The following is a 17,382-nucleotide window of genomic DNA, read 5'->3' as shown; positions in this document are numbered from 1 at the left end:
TTGGGGCTGCTCCCCCTCCCCCTTAAGGACCCGGAAAACACGATCCGAGACATCACGTACCCTTGCACCTGGGAGGCAACATACCAAACGTGAGTCTCTCTCGCTCCCACAAAATCTCCTATCTGTGCCCCTGACTATTGAGTCCCCAATTACTAATGTTCTACTCCTTTCCCCCCTTCCCTTCTGAGCAACAGGGACAGACTCCGTGCCAGAGGCCCGTACCCCATGGCTTACCCCTGGTAAGTCGTCCCCCCCACAAGTATCCAAAACGGTATACTTGTTACTCAGGGGAACGACCGCAGGGGGTCCCTGCACTGACTGCTTCTTCCCAGTCCCTCTTACAGTTACCCATCTATCTCCAGTCTTTGGTGTAACTATTTCCCTGAAGCTCCTGTCTATGACCCCCTCTGCCTCCCGAATGATCCGAAGTTCATCCAGCTCAAGCTCCAGGTCCCTAACACGGTTTTTGAGGAGCTGGAGTTGGGTGCACTTCCCACAGATGAAATCAGCAGGGACACTGACGGCGTCCCTCACCTCAAACATTCTGCAAGAGGAGCATTGTACTGCCTTCCCTGACATCACCTCTAGATTTTAAAAAAAAAACAAGAAAAAGAAAAAGAAAGGAAGAGCTTACCTGATATTACCTCAAACCCTGCTCCCGCTCAAAGGTAAGCAAATTTAAAGGCACTCACTCACCTTCACGACAGGCCCCTGCTCCCGCTTCCCAACCACCGTGGGGTGGGGGGGTTGGTTAGAGGAGGAGGTAGGGTGGGAAACACTCACAAAGTGTTTCGGGTTTAACTGTCACTTGCCAACAGCCTCTCCACAAACCACCTTCAACTTAGGCTGACCGCACTGCACATATGCAAATTTCCCCAGAACAGCTGATCAGTAGCTCTGCTCTGCTGCCCTCTGCTGGATGATTGCCTTCACTCAAACTCCTCGGGTCCCCTTCGCAGATTCACCTTCAACTTAGGCTGACCGCACTGCACGTTGAGGAATCACAAAGGTAAAAAGACGCTGATGGGAATTATGTACAGGCTCCCTAGCAGTAGTCAGGATGTGGGACAGAAAATAAATCAGGAGATAGAGAAAGCATGTAACAAAAGCAATATCACAATAGTCATGGGGGACTTCAATATGCAAGTGGACTGGGAAAATCAGGTTGGTAGTGGATCCCAAGAAAAGGAATTTGTGGGATGTCTAAGATGTTTTTTGGAGCAGTTTGTGACAGAGGCTGCTAGGGAACAGGCAATTCTGGATCTGGTGATGCGTAATGAGGCAGACTTGATTAGGGAACTTAATACATAGAACATACAATGCAGAAGGAGACCATTCAGCCCATCGAGTCTGCACCGACCCACTTAAGCCCTCACTTCCACCCTATCCCCGTAACTCAATAACCCCTCCTAACCTTTTTTGGTCACTAAGGGAAATTTATCATGGCCAATCCACCTAACCTGCACATCTTTGGACTGTGGGAGGAAACCGGGGCACCCGGAGGAAACCCAAGCAGACACGGGGAGAACGTGCAGACTCTGCACTGACAGTGACCCAGCGGGGAATCGAACCTGGGACCCTGGCGCTGTGAAGCCACAGTGCTATCCACTTGTGCTAGCGTGCTGCCCCGAAAGGGGTGAAGGAACCCTGAGGGAGCAGTGACCACAATATGATAGAATTTACCATGCAGTTTGAGAGGGCGAAGCTGGAATCAGATGTAATGGCATTACAATTAAATAAGGGCTACTAGAAAGACATGAGGGAGGAACTGGCCAGAGTTGATTGGAAAGGAGCATAGTAGGGAAGACAGTGGAACAGAATGGCAGTAGTTTTTGGGGGTTATTCAGGAGGCACATCAGAAATTCATCCCAAGGAGGAGGAAACATGCTAAGGGGAGGACAAGGCATCCATGGTTGACGAGGGAAGTCAAGGACAGCATAAAAACAAAAGAAAAAGCATAAAAAATGGCGAGGATTAGTGGAAAGCCACAGGATTGGGAAACCTTTAAAAGCAAGCAGAGGACAACTAAAAAAGCATTAAGGGGAGAAAAGATGAAATATGAGTGCAAGCTAGCCAGTAGTATAAAAGAAGCTAGGAAGAGTATTTTTGAATATATGAAAGGTAAGAAGGAGGCAAAAATAGACATTGGACCACTGGAAAATGTGGCAGGAGAAGTAATAATAGGAAACAAAGAAATGGCAGAGGAACTGAATCGGTACTTTGCATCAGTCTTCACGGTGGAAGACACCAGTGGGATGCCAGAGCTCCAGGAAAATCAAGGGGCAGAGGTGAGTGCAGAGGGCATCACTAAGGAGAAGGTTCTGGGGAAACTGAAAGGTCTGAAGGTGGATAAATCATCTGAACAAGATGGACTACACCCCACGGTTCTAAAACAGATAGCTGAGGAGATTGCGGAGGCATTGGTGGTGATCTTTCAAGAATCACTGGAGGCAGGAAGGGTTCCAGAGGACTGGAAAGTGGCTAATGTAACACCGCTGTTTAAGAAGAGAGGGAGACAGAAGATAGGAAATTATAGGCCGGTTAGCCTGACTTCGATCGTTGCTAAGATTTTAGAGTCCATTATTAAAGACGAGATCGCGGAGTACTTGGAAGTGCATGATCAAGTAGGACTGAGTCAGCATGGCTTTGTCAAAGGGAGGTCATGTCTGGCAAATGTGTTAAGAGTTCTTTGAGGAGGTAACAAGGAAGTTAGACAAAGAAGAACCAGTGAACATGATTTATTTAGATTTCCAGAAGGCCTTTGACAAGGTGCCACACAGGAGACTGCTAAATGCATTAAGGGTAAGATCCTGGCATGGATAGAGGAATGGCTGACTGACAGAAGGCAGAGAGTGGGGATAAAGGGGTCTTTTTCAGCATGGCAGCCGGTGACTAGTGGTGCGCCTCAGGGATCTGTGTTGAGACCACAACTTTTCACAATATACATTAATGATCTGGAAGAAGGTACTGAAGGTGCTGTTGCTAAGTTTGCAGATGACACAAAGATCTGTAGAGGGACAGGTAGGAAGCGGGGGGGGGGGGGGGGGGGGGGCTGCAGAAGGATTTGGACAGGCGAGGGGAGTGGGCAATGAAGTGGCAGATTTAATGTCATGTAGAAAAATGTGAGGTTATGCACTTTGGAAGGCGGAATGGAGGCACAGATTATTTTCTAAATGGGGAAATGCTTCGGAAATCAGAAGCACAAAGGGCCTTGGGAGTCGTTGTTCACGATTTTCTTCAGGTTAAAGTGCAGGTTCAGTCGGCAGTTAGGAAGGCAAATGCAATGTTAGCATTGGCTAGAATACAAGACAAGGGATGTACTTCTAAGGCTGTATAAGGCTCTGGTCAGACCCCATTTGGAGTATTGTGAGTAGTTTTGGGCCCCGTATCTAAGGAAGGATGTGTTAGCCTTGGAAAGGATCCAGAGGAGGTTCACAAGAATGACCCCTGGAATGAAGAGCTTGTCGTATGAGGAACGGTTGAGGACTCTGGGTCTGTACTCGTTGGAGTTTAGAAGGATGAGGGGGAATCTTATTTAAACTTACAGGGTACATGCGAGGCCAGGATAAAGTGGACGTGGAGAGGATTTTTCCACTTGTCAGAAAAACTAGACGCTGAGGACACAATCTCAGACTAAAGGGACGACCCTTTAAAACAGAGATGAGGAGGAATTTTTAAAACCAGCGGGTGGTGTATCTGTGGAACTCTTTGCCGCAGTAGGCTGTGGAAGCCAAATCACTGAGTGTCTAAGATAGAAATAGATAGGTTCTTGATTAATAAGGGGATCAGGGGTTATGAGGAGAAGGCAGGAGAATGGGGGATGAGAAAAATATGAGCCATAATTGAATGGCAGAGCAGACCCGATGGGCCGAGCGGCCTAATTCTGCTGCTATGTGTTATGGCCTAATATTAGCACCACACTAAAGTGAAGAAATAATACCACACTCAACTCAAGAAACAATACAGGTCCTGACACTGAACACAGTAGGGGGATATGCCACCCAAAGAAAATTTTACAGATCTCTGACTGCAAACTGTCCAACTATACTCTGGCCCTGAGAGGCAAGGAAGTCTACGACACCGGCTTCTACATCAGCCTCGTGCGGTCGTACACTGTAATGCAGTGAGAATTTACCAATTGAGAAAACGGTAAACATGATAAGACAATATTTGGGGATTTTTTGATGATCTTTTGGCGACCCCTGCTACACCATCCAGCGACTCATCTGCGTGTCACGACCCCCATTTTGAAAATCACTGGTTTACATTGGCTTCAATGAAGCCTTTGACAAGGTGCCTCAAGGGGCTGTTTAGCACACAGCTAAATCGCTGGCTTTGAAAGCAGACCAAGCTAGCCAGCAGCACGGTTCGATTCCCGTAACAGCCTCCCCGAACAGGCGCTGGAATGTGGCGACTAGGGGCTTTTCACAGGAACTTCATTTGAAGCCTACTCGTGACAATAAGCGATTTTCATTTTCATTTCATAACAGAATGGTACAAAAGGTGAAGTCACACGGGATCAGAGGTGAGGTGGTAAAATGGATACAGGACTGGTTCGGTCACAGAAGGCAACGGATAGCAGTAGAAGGGTGTTTTTCTGATTGGAAGGTTGTGACAAGGATCTGTGCTGGGGTCTCTGTTGTTTGTAGTATACATAAACGATTTGGAGGAAAATGTAGCTGGTCTGATTAGTAACTTTGCGGATGACACCAAGGTGGAGTGGCAGATAGTGTTGAGGATTGTTAGCATGGCATAGATAGGTTGGAGACTTGGGCTTAGAAATGGCAAATGGAGTTTAATCCAGACAACTGTGAGGTAATGCATTTTGGTAGGCCTAACATCGAGGGGAAATATACCATAAATGGAAAAACCCTCAGGAATATAAAAAATCAGAAAGATCTGGGTGTGCAGGTCCACAGATCTTTGAAAGTGGCAACACAAGTGGACAAGATAGCCAAGAAAGCATACGGAATGCTTGCTTTCGTTGGATGTGGCATTGAGTATAAAAACTGGCAAGGCCAGTACTTGGAATACTGCACACAATTCTGGTTGCCATATTACCAGAAGGATGTGGAGGCCATGGAGAGTGTGCAGAGGAGGTTTACCAGGATGTTGCCTGGTCGGGTGGGTGTTAGCTATGCGGAGAGGCTAATAAATTCGGACTGTTTTCATTAGAATGACGGAGGTTGAAGGGTGACTGATAGAGGTCCTGAGGTCCACAAGATTATGAGGGGCATGGATAGAGTGGATGGACAGGCACTCTTTCAAGGGCGGAGGGCTCAGTCACCAGGGGGCATAGGGTTAAGGTCTGTTGGGCAAAGTTTAAGAGATGTGTGAGGCTGTTTTTTTTACACAGAGGGTGGTGAGTGCCTGGAATGCATTGCCAGGGGAGGTTGTGGAAGCAGATATATTAACGGTGTTCAAAAGGCACCTTGACAAATACATGGATAGGATGGGTTTGGAGGGATATGGCACAAGGAAGTGCTGAGGGTTTTGGCCAAGGTTGGTATCATGACCAGTACAGGCTTGGAGTGCTGAAAGGCCTGTTCCTGTGCTGTATTGTTCTTTGATCCTAGTAATGTGAGCATTTCACAGCTCCCAGGTTGATTCCCATGAGTAGGCATGCCATGACGCAGGCAGTTGTTACTGCCTAGCAACCCAATCAGGCTATGCGGCCTTGACACTTGGTCCCAAACTCTAGGAGCATCAACACCAAATCAGGCCAGGGAGGGACCCAGAGGGGGAGGCCGGCAACAGCCCGAGGTGTACAGGTTCTTCGAAAAGATGATGGACAGCACGTGCCACAGGAGGCTCCACCTCAACAAGGGGATGGTGAGGCACCTGTGCCATGTCCTTGTGGACTTGGCACCACGTGGAGGAGAGGAAACCCGTTCCTGGCGGCCGTCAAAGTCACCGCAGCCCTGAGCATCTACACCCATGGCATATCTCAACCAACAGCCCACAAGTTCACCGGTGAATTCACAGATGCCCTATTTGGCCAGGCAGCTGACTACATAAACTTTGACTTGGATCAAGCTCATCAAGATATCCGGGCAGCAGGATTCCCCGCCATCGCCTGGATGCCCAGGCCCGGAGATAATAGATTGCGTACACCTGGCGTTCCGGGAATGCCCTTCATCAACAGGAAGGGGTTCCACTCCCTAAATGTCCAACCTATGTGAGACCATCACCACAAGATCATGCACGTGTGTGCACGCTTCCCAGGGAGTGTGCATGACAGCTACATCCTGGGGCAGTCAGAAATCCCCGAGGTACACCACAGGGTGAGCGAATGGCTCTTGGAGATAAGGGGGGCCTGGCTAATGATGCCGGTACGGAGGCCGGTGACTAATGTGGAGACGTGATACAACGAGACCCATGTGGTCACCCGGGCTGTCATTGAGCGGCGCATCGGACTGCTTAAAATGATCATTGAATCTCTACAGTGCAGAAGGAGGCCATTTTGCCCATTGGGTCTGCACCGACCTTCTGAAAAGGCACCCACCCTAGGCTCAATTCCCACCCTATCCCCATAACCACAGCTATGAGCAATTTAGCCAAGTCAATCCATCAAACCGCCATATCTTTGGGCTGTGGGAGGAAACTGAAGCATCCAGAGGAAATGCATGCAGAAATGGGAAGAATGTGCAAACTCCACACAGTCACCCGAGGTCAGAATTGAATCCGGGTGACGCTGTGAGGCAGCAGTGCTACCCACTGTGCCACCGATGCCTCGACCTATCTGGTGGTGCACTGCAGTAGATCTGGAGGGTTGCCTGTTTGGTGGTGGTCTGTTGTGCCTTTCACAACCTGGCACAGCAGCAGGGTAACGTGCTGGGGGTGAAGGAGGAGGAACACGTAGTCATCTCCGATGAGGAGCATGGCCAGGGAAGGCTGGAGGGCGAGCCCGGGGAGGACCACAGGATCAGCCGGAGGATGGAGGGCAGGTGGCAGCGGCAAGGATCTGGCATACACGGAGGACCAGAGAGGCCCTCATCCTCGCCTACTTCTCATAGGTCGTGGTTTCGTCCATCATCTCTCCCCCTCCCACCCACCATTCCACTGCACCCGGCCTCACATGTCTCGGGTGTAACGGGTTTTCGTAGTGTACAATTGAGACCCCAACTGTCCTGAGCTACCGATTTTGCCACCCCCCCGCCCCCAATGCCCTCTCAGCGAAACTCTAACTGCTTCGCCTTCTGTGCTCTGCCACTACGTCTAGGGGCGGGATTCTCCCACCCCCTGCCGGGTCGGAGAATCCCCGGCGGGGGGGGCGGCGTGAATCCTGCCCTGCCGCTCCGACGCCGGCTGCCGTATTCTCCGGCGCCTGTTTTCGGGCGGGGGCGGGATCATGCCACGCTGGTCGGGGGCCATTGGCAGTGGTCCCCCCGACAATTCTTTAGTCCCCGATGGGCCGAGCGGCCATTGGTTTCTGGCCAGTCCCGCCAGCGTGAACTGGACGTGGTCCCACACAGCGGGACCTGGCTGGTAGGCCGGCTGGTGCGGTCCTCAGGGGGGAGGGAGGGGACGCAGGGGGATCTGGCCCCGGGGGGGGGGGTCCCCATGGTGGCCTGGCCCGCAATCGGGGCCTACCGATCTGTGGGCGGACCTGTGCCGTGGGGGCACTTCTTCCTTCCGTACTGGTGACTGTAGGGCTCCGCCATGGCCGGCGCGGAGAAGACACCCCCTGCGCGTGTGTTAGAATACGCTGACTGGTCTGCGCATGCGCGGAACCGTGCTGGCCCTTTGCCGCTGGCTGGCACAGCGCCAACTCCTCCGGCGCCGACCAAGCCCCCGGACATGCGGAGGATGCTGCAACTTCCAGCCGGAGTGGTTCACGCCGTTTTTACGCCGGCGTCGGGCCATCGCGGGGATTTGGAAAAATCCTGGCCTATGTGTTTTCCAAGGGTGCGCATCGGATTTGGGTGCAGCCTGCTGCTTAACCTGTCTTGTGGACATTGATGCCCCTGATGGGCATCAACTCGAGGGCCTGGGGCGAAGAGCCCCATCCAACCTGGCGGTGGCACATGCCTTGCTGTGTTGCCCAGTTCCACAAGCTGACCCCGAGACGTGCCGCTGTCGGGGGGGGGAGGGGGGTGGATTTGGGAGAGCTGGTGACCAGCATCGTCACCCCCAAGGGAGGCTCCTAGTTGACTTCAAGCGTTCCCTCCTCCCAATTGGTGCACGTAGTCCCCTCTGGGTCACCTCGGGACGGAGGGGTAGCTGGATTTAGCTCCAGATGCCCCTGCTTCACCTGGCTCTTCCAGCCCTGGTGACTCGCCAATGTCTGCACCATGGTGTCCATATCCTCAGTGATGCCCCTGTGTAAGCAGGCCATGCTCTGTAATGCCTCGCCAATGTCCACCTGCGTCTGGGACATGCTCTGGACCACCTTAGCAAGGCCGGCCAGAGACTGGGGCATGCTCTGCAGCGCCCCGGCAAGATCCACCTGTGACTGGGACATGCTCCACAGTGACTGGGACATGGTCCATAGCGTCTCGGAATGGTTCACCTACGTCGGGGACATGTTGCCCAGCGATTGGGACATACTGTCGAGGCGCTCAGCCATGGCCGTTACTGACTGAGCAATGCCTTGGACACCACCACTCATGGTGCTCACATCGTGCTGCAGACTCGCCTCTGCGGTTACCACCCTAGCAGTGTTGGCTTCGGTGTCATGGATTGCCGCCGCCATCCCCTGAACCCTTAGTCCTTGGGACTCCTCCAATCAGCTATGGACCCACTGGAGTGCCGCTTCCATCCCCCTCTGAATCTCACGGCCGCACCCTAGCATCTGCATCAGCTTCAGGTAAACTTGATCCAGAGGCTCAGTATTTGACTGGGACTCAATTGGGTTCTGGGATCCAGCAGACCTCTGACTGCGGTCCCACCTACATCTGCAACTGTCTGGTGCTCACCAGATTGTGCCCTAGACGCCTATCCACTACTTTCATCCACCGAGGTGTATGTCTCTGTGCTGGTGGATGGTGGAGATAACAGCCGTGACACATCGATGGCGGCATCCTCAGAGCTCTCCTCTGAGGTGTTGTTGGGGAGTGGGGTGGGGAGGGGGGTGTGCTTGGATTTCCCTGTGCCCTCAGATGGAGATCCTGCGGGAGAATGGACATGTGGTCAGTAGGAGGGTAGATCATCATCCTGGCAAGGACAATTTACATGTGACAAGTCCTCTGGGTGGAAGCCGATGGAGACTCCCCTCTGCAGCGGTGGCCAATCTCTACACCAGTGACCGATCTGTCCTCTGTCAGCCCCGCTACCTCCAGGGCCCGTACCTCTGAGGGGGTGAGGGCCCTTTCTCATCTGTCATGGGACAACTTCTCTGTGGGGACATTGGGGGGGGGGGGGGGGGCGGCATTGTGAGCTGAACATCATGCATCGTGTGAGTGGGTGATGCGTCATTATGTTGTCATGCCCTGGAGTATTTACACACCCATCCCTAACCTCAACACGTGCCATGTCCCTCTCCTTGGTGAATACCGATACAAAGTACTCATTAAGGATCTCACCCACTTCCTCTGATTCCACGCCTAACTTCCTTCCTTTGTCCTTGAGTGGGCCTACTCTTTCCCGAGCTACCCTTTTGCTCCTTACACATGTATAAAAGGCTTGGGATTTTCCTTGACCCTGCTTGCCAATGACATTTCAGGGCCTCTTTAGCCCTCCTAACTCCCCATTTGAGTTTGTTCCTACTTTCCCGATATTCTTCAAAAGCTTTGTCTGCTCTTTGTTGCCTAGACCTTGTGTATGCTTCCTTCTGCTGTGGCTTCTGAGGAAAGGAGGTGTGTTTCTCAGACTGACTTTTGAAAGGTTCTCTCCCAAGTACTTTGACAATAACTCTGTAAGCCACTGAATGTTACTTTATTCATGAGTGACATTTGACCTGTGTGTGTGATTTTGCTTAATTGAAATTTTATAAGTAGATGGAAAAGTAAGCTCAAAGATCTTTTTATTTTAGAACTGTTTTACTGTTAGTTGTAAAGCTGTTTTTTCCTTGGATGCTAATGGGGTTAATCCTATTTTAATAATAAAGTTTGTTTTAATATAAAAGAGCCCTAGTTGTCAGAAGAATCACTCCTGGAGCAAAGTATCTTTTCCTCACAGTTTACAAATTGAAAAATTGTTGGGGCCTCGTCTGGTTTCCGAATATAAATTGGGGTCTAGTCTGGATACATTGTAGAAATGAAGGAAACAGTGGGCCAATCCAAATGTGGTACACTGGAAGGCTGGACTGCAGGAGCTAAAATATGGTGATTTTCACTGGAACTCATCCACTGGAGAGGTGGTGATAAATTAAATTTGAATAATCCAAGGCACTCCAATAGTTGTTAACTCAGAAACAGAAGTTCTGCATAACCATTCAATCAAAGATAAATCACTTCGCTATCACTCTGCAAAAGTTGACACCAGAAAGTAACTAAATGTACTAAAACCTCTGGTAGGGTAGCACGGTAGCACAAATGGATAGCACTGTGGCTTCACAGCGCCAGGGTCCCAGGTTTGATTCCCCGCTGGGTCACTGTCTGTGCGGAGTCTGCATGTTCTCCCTGTGTCTCCGTGGGTTTCCTCCGGGTGCTCCGGTTTCCTCCCACAGTCCAAAGACGTGCAGGTTAGGTGGATTGGCCATGATAAATTGCCCTTCGTGACCAAAAAGGTTAGGAGGGGTTATTGGGTTACGGGAATAGGGTGGAAGTGAGGGCTTAAGTGGGTCGGTGCAGACTCGATGGGCCAAATGGTCTCCTTCTGCACTGTATGTTCTATGTTCTAGAAATAGTACTGTCCAAGAGCTTGGCCAACTTGCCTTTGAAGAATACCGCAATCGTACAGAATACAAATGAGCTTCAGATTCTGCATGGTGGACTACAGAAAAGCAATTCATTTGTAACCATTGCAGACTTTTAGAAAATATTTTATTCACTAGACTGGTATTTTTTTCCCTCTCTTGTTGCTGTGGGATTCCACACAAAATCATGCAAAGAATATATTATTAGGTGTAAAGGTACAAACGACTGGTGAAGAATTAGAAGTTTTATGTGTCTCCCAAATACAAAGTGCTGTATTTATTATGTGGTTTTAGAATTGTCATTCTATTATACCTCTTTTGCATTCTTTGTACAGTTCATGATGGGTCGTGGGTGTGCATATTTGGGGCTGAGGGGAGTTTGGGGACTGTACAATATGGGGCTATTTTGGGGTGATGTTTTTTCATTGCTATGGGTACGGGGCACTGGGGAGGAGCTGGGGAGGTTGGTCAAGGGGGGGGGGGGGTGGTGGTGCAAGTGAGAGAGTGGGGATGGGGAAAGATAAGGTGGAGTTCTGTGTTGGGCCCCCTTTGTGGGAGTTGCCACGCAGTCAGGTCTAGTGAATGGGCGCAGAGATGGGGTGTGGTGCTAAGCCAGCTGGGCTGAGGGGAGATGGGGAGGGGAGATGGGGAGGGGGGGGGGGGGGGGGGGGGTGGGATGCAATATGGTTGATATGGAGGACGAGCATGAGCATGGATGGAGGGCGTGTCCATCTTGGTTGGACCCGATTTAGAAAGGTGAAGGGGGAATGGGTGAAGTCCCAGTTAGGTGACGATGGCGGATCCTAGGGGAGAGGGGGGACTGAGGCCTTCGGTGAGAATTGTGATATGGAATGTCCGTGGGCTGAATGAGCCGGTCAAGCGATCCTAGGTGTTCTCGCATCTAAAACGTTTAAAAGCAGAGGTGATTTTCTTGCAGGAGATGCATTTATGAATATGTCTCTAATTCACTTGTCTCTCAGTCCGGAAGAAATGGTCTCAAACACGTTCGTACTTTAGAATATTCTTTATTGGGCCGCCCTCTAGGTATTCCAAAGAAACACCTCTGAGTGTGCCAAAGTTTTGCCCAAAGCATCCTATCTTTATATATTTTTTTAAGGGGCTGTCCCTTACATTCACTTGAGCTTGCCTCCAGTACAGATTACAGCTTGTTTTTACCAAATGTTTAGTACATGATTAATTTGTTATTGTCATATTTTCAATACATAATTTTACAGACATTGAGGTTATCTATTGGCACATGAGCGTATAGCAATTTTAGCAAAACACCAGGTGTCCAGCCATGATTTATCAATGGCTCTTACATTTCATATTCCGTCATCCAGCCATCTTCCTTGTTTCTCAAGGCTATTTGGCTTACAGTCATGAATCGGCTCACGAATTCAATAATAACTCCCTCCTTAGTAACTTTCCACTAATGTGTCCCATTAATTCTGGATGGTTCTAGCTATTAACCCTTGCTTCACATTCTCACATTTACAGGTGACGGACCAGGTAAGGCTGAGGAGAGGGTGGGTGGGGGCAAGAGATTTGCTCGAAGTCAAGGAGTTTCACTATCCTGCTGAGTAAGAAAACAGTGTTTATAGGGGCCAGGGAGGTGCGGGATCCGGGAGGTAGGTTTGTGATAGTGAGTGGGGTGTTAGTTGGGGCCCGGGTGGTATTGGTGAATGTATACGTGCCCAATTGGAGCGATGTTGAGGTCATGAGGAAGTTGTTATGTATGATTCCGGACCGAGACCCTCACCAACTGATCATGGGCAGGGATTTTAATTGTGTAATGGAGCCAAGGATAGATAGATTGAGGTCGAGAATGGCGAGGGATTTGGGAGATGGTGGACACGTGGAGGTACAGGCATCTGGGAGTGAAGTAGTACTCCTCCTTCTCGCACATTCGCTGCGTATATTCCCAAATTGACTTTTTTGTTGTGGGCAAGTCAGTGTTGGCGCGGGTGGGAGGGCAGAATGTGCAGGAACAGTGATCTCAGACCACGCGCCGCACTATTTGATTGTGAGACTTGGGTTGGGGCGAGTGCAGAGCCCGAGGTGGAGGTCAGATTTGGCACTATTGGTGGATAAGGAGTTCTATGATAAGGTGGCCCTGTTGATTAAGAATAATGTTGAGCTCAACCAGAATAGGGAGATATCTGCAGCCACGTTTTGGGAGGCCCTGAAGGCAGTGGTTCAGGGAGAAATCATTTTTTTCAAGGCTCAGGGGAATATGATTGGGAGTGAAGAAAGGTGACAATTGCCCGAAGATAGTAGAGGTGGATGGGAGGTACTCCATGGCCTCAACTAAGGAGTTGCTGGCGGAAATAAAGAAGCTGAGGGCAGTTTGACCAATTGATGACAGGGAAGGCAATGGGCCGGCTATGCCCAGTATGGGGAGAAGGCGAGTCATTTGCTTGCCCACCAGTTTGTGGCAGGCAGCGTTGAAGGAAATTGTGCAGGTGAGGGCGGCTGGCCGGGGGGGGGGGGAAGGAGTGGGGAGAAGTGCTGTTGGAACCAGAGAAAATAAACAAGACCTTTTATCAGGGGCTGAACAGGGCAGAGCCTGGGGGGGTCGGTGAAGAGGTAGGTATGGACCAGTTCCTGGATGGGCCGGAGTTCCTGGAGCTGGAGGTGGGGAAGAGGCAGGCACTGGAGGAGCCGAAAGGGTTAAAGGAGCTAAGGGAGTGCATTGGTATGATGCAGTTGGGTAAGTCGTCAGTGCCTGATGGCTTCCTGGCCGAGTTTTCTAAGCAGCTTGCAACGGAGTTGGCCTTTTGGGTATGTTCAATAAGTGAGAAGGGGGAACTATGTTGGCACAGGTGTCTGTCTCGCTGATCCCAAAGAAGGGGAATAATCCGATGGAGTACATCGATAGTTATGTAAGTATGGTTCTTACAGGCCTATTTTGCTGCTGAACATGGATGTGAAAGTTCTGGCTAAGCTATTGGCGAAAAGGTTGGAGGGGTGTGTGCCAGAGGTGGTTTCGGAGGACCAAACAGGGTTTGTGAGAGGGAGGCAGCTCTCCAGTAATATTATGAGGCTGCCAAATGTAACTATGACTCCTTCGGAGGGGTGAGCACCGGAGGTGATTGTGTCGTTGGATGCAGAAAAGGCCTTCGACCGAGTAGAGTGGCAGTACCTGCTTGAGATCCGTGGGATGTTTGGGTTTGGAGCAAAGTTTATGTCATGGGTACAGCTGCTGTATGCATCCCCCATGGCAAGTGTGTGGACAAATGAGATGAACTTGGGGGTATTTTGGGCTACATAGGGGTACGAAGCAGGGATGTCCGCTGTCACCGTTGTTGTTCGGACTGGCGCTTAAGCCCTTGGCGATAGTATTTCGGGCCTATGCTGAGTGCCGGGGATTGTGAGGGGCGGTAGGGAGCATTGGGTATCATTGTCTGCTGATGACCTATTGCCATTCGTGATGGACTCACTGGAAAGCATGGGGAGAATTATTGATTTGTTGGGGAAATTTGGGGCCTTCTTCAGGTACAAATTGAATGCCGGGAAAAGTGAGATTTTTCTGATGGATGTTCTGGGACGGTGTGAGAATCAGAGGGCCATGCTGTTTCAGGTGGCAAGGGCCAGATATCGGTATTTAGGCATCCATATGGCGCAGGACTGGGCGACCTGACGGGGCTGTTAAGAGGTCAAGAGGGATGTTAAAAGGTGGCAAAAATGAATGTACTGCCAAGATTTCTGTTTATTTTTCAGTCCCTCCAAATTTTCCTCCCCAAGGCTTTTTTCCAGAGGGTGAACAAGCTAATTTTGGTGTTTGTAGGGCAGGTAAGGAGCTGAGGGTCAGCAGAACCCTGTTTCAAAGGCAGAGGAGGGTTGGGGCTCCCGGATTTGTTGCACTATTACTGGGCAACAAATGTTTAGAAGAGGAGACGATGGTGGGGGGAGGGAGGGTTGGACTGTGTCATGTTAGCGGAGGATTTGTGTTGGGAGATGAGTTTGAAGGTCCTGGTACGTCAACAAATAGTGATTGGTTACATTGCGGAACAAGGGCCAAGAGCAGCATAGGGCGTCGTGAATAGTGTTCTTACAGGGAACAGATCAGTCCAAGGGAAAGTCGTTGAGGAGTCTGGTAGCTGTGGGTAAGAAGCTGTTCCTATGTCTGGTCTGGATGTGCGGGTCTTCAGACTTCTGTATCTTCTGCCTGATGGAAGGATCTGGAACAGGGCAAAGCCTGGGTGTGAGGGGTCTCTGACAATGGTGTCTGCCTTTCTGAGGCAGCAGGAGTTATATACAGAATCAATGGGAGGATGGCAAGCTTGTGTGATGCGTTAGGCTGAGTCCACCACTGAGCAGTTGCCATACCAAACTATGATGCAGACGGATAGGATATTCTCTATCGCACATCTGTAGAAGCTTGTGAGAGTCGATGCCGACATGCCGAATTTCTTTAGCTTCCGTAGGAAGTTGAGATGTTGATGGGCTTTCTTGACTGTTCCATCAACGTGAGTGGACCAGGACAGACTGTTGGTGATGGTGACCCCCAGGAACTTAAAGTTATCTCTACTTTGGAGCCGTTGATGTAGACGGGGGTGTGTGTCGTGCTACGCTTCCTGAAGTCGATGATCAGTTCCTTGGTCTTTCCAACATTTAGAGAGAGGTTGTTTCGGTACACCATGCAATCAAGTGATCTATCGCCCTTCTGTAGTCTGATTCGTCGTCGTTTGAGATGCGACTCACCACAGTCGTATCATCCGTAAACTTATAGATTGAATTGGAGTTGAATCTTGCCACACATTCGTGTGTGTATCGGGAGTAGAGCAGAGGACTAAGGACACATCCTTGCGAGGCCCCTATGTTGAGGCCTATTGTGGAGGAGGTTCTGTTGCCTATCCTGGCAGATTGCGGTCTGTTGGTGAGGAAGTCAAGGATCCAGCTGCACAGGGAAAATGAAATGAAATGAAAATCGTTTATTGTCACAAGTAGGCCTCAAATGAAGTTACTGTGAAAAGCCCCTAGTCGCCATATTCCAGCGCCTGTTCGGGGAGGCTGGTACGGGAATTGAACCGTGCTGCTGGCCTGCCTTGGTCTGCTTTCAAAGCCAGCGATTTATCCTTGTGCTAAGCCAGCCCCTGAGGGTTCAAGTCCAAGCTTGCAGAGTTTGGTTCTTAATCTTGGTTCTTAATTGGGATAATGGTGTTGAAGGCGGAGCTGTAGTCTATGAACAGCAGTCAGACGTAGGTGTCCTTGTTGTCGAGATGTTCGAGTATTGATTGTAGGGCCAGAGAGATAGCATCTGCTGTGGACCGGTTGCGGCGAAAGGCAAACTGCAGTGGATCGAGACCGTCTGGGAGGCTGGCAGTGATCCGTCTCATGACTAGCCACTTGAAGCATTTCATGACAACAGACGTCAGGGCCACCGGTTGGTAGCCGTTGAGGCAGGCTACCTTGTTCTTCTTTGGTACTGGTATTATGGTGGGTCTTCTTGAAGCAGGTAGGGACCTCGGAGGGGAGAAGTGAGATGTTGAAGGTCGAATACACTCGCCAGCTGGTCAGCGCAGGCTCTGAGTGCTCGGCCAGGGACTCCGTCGGGAATCATAGGTTTACGCCAAGGGGATGGATGGGATATGCAGACGATGGCAGGAGGAAGAGTTAGGACATGTTTGTTGAGTGCAAATTTGCAGGTCTGGAGGAACTGTGGGAGATATTTGAATTACTGAGAGGGAGTGAGTTTAGGTATTGGCAGGTGCAGGACTGTGCATGCAAGGAACTGCGCTAGTTTCCCCAGGTACCGGAATACACGCTGTTGGAGAAGCTGTTGCAGGGAGAAGGAAGCACTGGAGATATCTGTGAGTGGTTGGGAGAGAAGGGCACGGCTTTAGTCAAAAGGATTAAGCAGAAGTGGGAGGAGGAGTTGGGGAGAGATTTAGGTTGAGGACTTTGGAATGAAGTGATGCATCGAGTTAAGTCAACCTCCTCATAAGCACGGATGAGCCTTATGCAATTTAAGGTGGTGCACACGGTCCACATGACTCGGGGCCAGATGAGTGGGTTCTTCCAGTGAGTAGCCGGTGAATACGAGAGGTGGGAGACGGGGCCAGCAAACATGTCCATATGTTCTGGGGTGTGCAGAAATGGAGAGCTTTATGGAGGTGGTGTTCGGGGGTCTGTCAAGGATTGTGGGGGTTGAGATGACACCGGACACTATGGTGGTGATCTTTGGGGTGTTGGAGGCACCGGGGCTGCAGATGGGAAAGGGGGCCGGTGTTGTGCCCTTCATCTCTCTGCCTGCCGATACTTCTGAATTGGAGGTCGGCTGCGCCACCGGGACTAGCGTCCTGGTTGGGGGATCTGTACGGTTTCCTAGGTTGGCGAAGTTTGCCCTGAGGGAGTCGACGGAGGGGTTCATGGTATGGTGGAGACCATTTCTGTCTATGTTTGATGAACTATTTGTCGCGGAAGGAGAGGTGGGGATAACAGGGAAATAATGTACTAACTTGTCTATTGTGTGATGTTGAAGCTTTGTTGTTATGTTGAAGTATGTTTGGAGTAAAATTTAATTTTTTTTAAAAAGCACAATAACAGTCCAATGGGTAACGTTATGAAATAATTTGTAA

At 50.3% G+C, this 17,382-nt stretch overlaps 1 protein-coding gene across 4 annotated transcripts in view; it reads left to right on the top strand.

Moving 5' to 3' along the window:
* mocos (molybdenum cofactor sulfurase) overlaps positions 1 to 17,382 on the top strand; it is a 348,946-nt gene that overhangs the window by 14,890 nt on the left and 316,674 nt on the right. The window lies entirely within an intron of this gene.

This window comes from Scyliorhinus canicula, chromosome 5 (assembly GCF_902713615.1).
Source record: "Scyliorhinus canicula chromosome 5, sScyCan1.1, whole genome shotgun sequence".
NCBI lineage: Eukaryota > Metazoa > Chordata > Chondrichthyes > Carcharhiniformes > Scyliorhinidae > Scyliorhinus > Scyliorhinus canicula.
Note: the sequence above shows the minus strand (reverse complement) of the source record. Positions and strands in the feature narration are given on the sequence as shown.